Here is a 4,431-nt window from a genome sequence, read left to right as displayed (position 1 = left end):
GTTTAGCTTCAGCCTAAAGCTGCATATGAGTAATTGATGATCTGTTTCACAGTCTGCCTCTGGCCTTGTTTTGGCCAATGATATGGAGCTTTTCCAGCATCTCTTCCCACAGATGTAGTCAGTTTAGTTCCTGTGTATTCCATCTGGTGAGGTCCATGTGTATAATCGCCTTTTATGTTATTTTAAAAAGGTATTTGCAATAAATGAGTCATTGGTATTGCAAAATTCTCTCATGTGATCTCCAGCAACACTGCTCAGTCACCAAGGCCATATAGTCTAACTGCTGTGCCTTCTTCTTTATTCCAAGCTTTGCATTCCAATCACCAATAATTATTGCAATTTGATTGCATGTTTGGATCAATTTCAGACTGAAGAAGTTGGTTTGTTGTTGTTAAGTGCCGTCAAGTCAATTCTGACCCATAGTGACCCTGTAGAGGGTTTTAAGGAGCAGCTGGTGAGCTTGAACCACCAACCTTGCAGTTCAAACAACTTTGCAGTCTGACGTATTAGCCTCCAGCGCCACACCATCAAAATCTCCAATTTCCTTATCATTGGCTTTAGTGGTTGATGTGTAAATTTTAATACTAGTGGTGGTGGCGGTGGTGGTGGTTATGTGCCATGGAGTCGGTTCCAACTCATAGCAACCCTGTACAGGGTTTTTGAGGCTGTAAATCTTTACAGGAGCAGAAAGCCTCATCTTTCTACCGCAGAGCAGCTGGTAGTTTCAAACTGCTGACCTTGAGGTTAGCAGCCCGATTTGTAACTGCTACGCTACCAGAGCTCCTTAAAATTTAATATTAGTGGTATTTATTGGTCTTCCTTGTGTTTGTATGTATATTATCCTGTCACAGACAGTACTGTACTTCAAGATAGATCTTGAAATGTTCTTTTTGATGATGAATGCTATACCATTCCTCTTGAATTTGTCATTGTTGGCATAGTAAATCATAGGATTGTCATATTCAAAATGACCAATACCTGTCCATTTCAGCTCACTAATGCCTAGAATATCAATATTTATGTGTTCCATTTCATTTTTGACAATTTCCAGTTTTCATAGAATCATATTTCATACATTCCATGTTCCAATTATTAATGGATGTTTGCAGCTGTCTGCCCTCATTTTGAGTTATGCCACATCAGCATATGAAGGTCCTGAAAGCTTTGCACCATTAGCACCATCACAGTCAACTCTTCTTTGAGGAGGCAGGACTTCCCCAGTTGTATTCTGAGTACCATCCAACCTGAGGTGCTCATCTTCTGACACTATATCTGACAATATTCGGCAACTATTCATAATGCTTTCATCTTCTGGCACTATATCTGACAATGTTCCATTGCTATTCATAAGGTTTTCAGTGGCTAAACATTCAGAAGTAGTCTGCCTCGCCCTTTTCTTAGCCTGTCTTAGTTTAGAAGCTCTGTTGAAACCTGTCCACCATGGGTAACTCTGCTGGCATTTAAAATACCGGTGGCATAGTTTCCAGCATCATAGCAACATGCAAGCCATTGGAGTACGACAAACTGACAGATGAGTGGTTTGAAGACAGGTCTGTTCAATGTTTTCCTAGCGCTCAGCATAAGGTTTGTCACACATACACAAAAGAAGGCCACTAAGTAGTGAAAAAATAAAGGAGTCTTTAGAATGAATGAATATCAAGAGCACTCTCATCTTTTTTGTTTCTTTCTTTTATACATGTTGCTTCTTGAGCTATTTATTTGTTCTACCAAGGAGAAGACCTATTCTACTTTAGGGACTATGCCTTGCACAAAGTATGGATGGCTTATCAGGTTGTGACAGATGAAGGTTCAGTTACTAGGAGAGCACAGAGGAGGTGACTAACCTAGCCTGTAAAGTCAGAAAAAACTAGAGTATGGGGGATATGAAGTTGAGTCCAGGAAGGACAGGTGGGAATAATGGTTAGGTTGATGGGAAGTAGAGAGTGAGGAGAAGTGGGTTTCCGGTTCGAGAAACAACATGAGTAAAGGCTGTAGCTAGAAGGAACAGTCTTCAGGGTGACCAAAAGTTCTTTAGAAAACTTTGAGTTTAGAACTGAGGGAGGGGACAATGCTGTTAACGAGATTGGAGAGGGTAGGCAGGTTTGCAGAACATTGAAGGACTAGCACTATTCGGGATTAAATGTTTTAAACAAGGATAAGACATGATAAGATTTGCATTTTGAAAAGGTAACTACCAGGTATGCAGATAGTGAACAGGATATGGGCAATGGTGAATACCTCCTCTTATTGACGTGGTGGTTTGTGTATTGCTGTGATGCTGGAAGTTATACAGCCAATATTTCCAGCACTAGCAGGGACACCCATGATGGACAAGTTTCAGCAGAGCTTCCAGACTAAGACAGAGAAGGAAGAGGGAACTGTCAGTCTACTTCTGAAAAAACTGGCCAGTGAAAACCTCCTGGATAACAGCAGAACACTGTCTGAGGGTATGTGCCATGGAGTCGATTCTGACTCATAGCGACCCTGTACAGAGTTTCCAAGGCTGTAAATCTTTACGGGAGCAGAACGCCTCATCTTTCTCCCAAGGAACAGCTAGTAGTTTTGAACTGCTGTCCCTGAGGTTCGCAGCCCGATTTGTAACCACTGCGCTACTGGAAAATAAGCCCCTTGGACCAGAATGTACAAAAAATGGGACTGGGGAAGAGCTGCTTCCTCAAAGTAGAGTCAATCTTTTGGGATGTGTATTTGCTGATGTGACACAACAGCTGCAAACATCACTAATAATCAAATGTACAAAAAAAATGAATCAAGGAAAATTGGAATTTGTCAAAAATGAAACGCAACTCAGATTGTTGTTTGTCAGAGACAAGAAGCACACTTGAGACCCAGTGATGGATTGTTGTTGTTGTTAAGTGCCACCAAGTCAGTTCTGACTCATAGCTATACTGTAGAGGGTTTCCGAGGAACAGCTGGTGGGTTTGAATCACCAACCTTGTGGTTTGCAGTCTAGAGTGATGAATTGGAAGTTTTAAATGTTGTATAGCATAAAACGTTTAAGAGTCTCTGGTTTATAGCCTTCCTGCTGTGGTGCTGTAGGATAAACACTGAATTACTAATAACAAGATCAGTAGTTAAAACCCACCAGCCAGTGTTTGAAACCCCTATATGGGGTTTCTATGAGTCAGAACTGACTCAGCAGCACTTATCAACCACAACTGAAAAACTGGTTACTAAGTCAACACTATCTGAATCACCTGGGAGTTTGCTAGAAATGCAGAATCTCAGACCCTGCTCCAGAATGATAAAAAGAGAATGTACATTTTAACAACTCTTACCTAATTTGTGTACACATTAAAGTTTGAGAAACACTGGTCTATGTGCTTAAGAAATCTTTGATGAGATGACATTTGAGTTTTGTGGGGTGAGAAGGGGCAGCAGGAGGACATTTAAGGCAGAGTGAAGAACACATTGTTGTTGTGAAGTGCCGTGGAGTCGATTCTGACCCATAGCGACCCGGTATAGGGTTTCCAAGGAGCAGTTGATGAGCTTGAACCACTGACATGGCATTTCAAATGACTTTGCAGTCTGACGCATTAGCTCACAGCATCATATCAGGACTCTGAAGAACACGCTGTTGTTGCTGTTGTTATGTGCCGTGGAGTCGGTTCCGACAAGGCTGTAAATCTTTATGGGAGTAGAAAGCCTCATCTTTCTCCTGCAGAACAACTGGTAGTTTCAAACTGCTGATCCTGAGGTTAGCAGCCCGATTTGTAACCACTACGCTACCAGAGCTCCTTGAAGAACAACACAATGTTGCTGTTGTTGTTAAGTGCCGTCGAGTTGATTCCAACCATTAGCGACCCTGTATAGGATACCCAAGGAGCAGCTGGTGAGCTTGAACTGATAACCTTGCAGTTCAAACGGCTTTGCAGTCTGGCACATTAACCCACAGCACCAAACCAGGACTCCAAAGAACACATTGGGGAACTGCAAATAGAACATACTCAGATTCTTGGTAACATCTTTCTCTCTAAAACAATGAATTGTAGTGATTATCTCAATAGTAAAACCAGTAGCTAAAACTGCTTGTAATCCTTTTCCTTAGACTCTGAAGGAAAATTTTAAAATAAAAAACAAAATTGTTGTTGGTTTTAAGTGCCGTCAAGTTAGTTCCAATTCATAGTGACCCTGTGTAGGGTTTTCGAGGAGCGGCTGGTAACCTTGACCTTGCAGTTGAGCGCATTAGCCCACAACTCCACACGAGGCTGGGAAAGGCAGTGTTTTGAGGTTTTCAGAGAGAGAAAAATAAGCACAGGCAGGCAGGATGATTTGCTTCGTGTTTGAACATTAAATTGTAGCACACATCAGAATTGGGGTTATATGAAGAAGGGTATGGAAAATAGCCTATTTGATCTGTCCACAGTCTCTGTTCTGAATTAACAATGGAACACCAATAGCAGGTAAAAATAG

This window comes from Chrysochloris asiatica, unplaced genomic scaffold, assembly GCF_000296735.1.
Source record: "Chrysochloris asiatica unplaced genomic scaffold, ChrAsi1.0 scaffold00026, whole genome shotgun sequence".
In the NCBI taxonomy this organism is placed as follows: Eukaryota; Metazoa; Chordata; class Mammalia; order Afrosoricida; family Chrysochloridae; genus Chrysochloris; species Chrysochloris asiatica.
The sequence above is the reverse complement of the archived record's forward strand: the minus strand, read 5'-3'. Positions refer to the sequence as shown.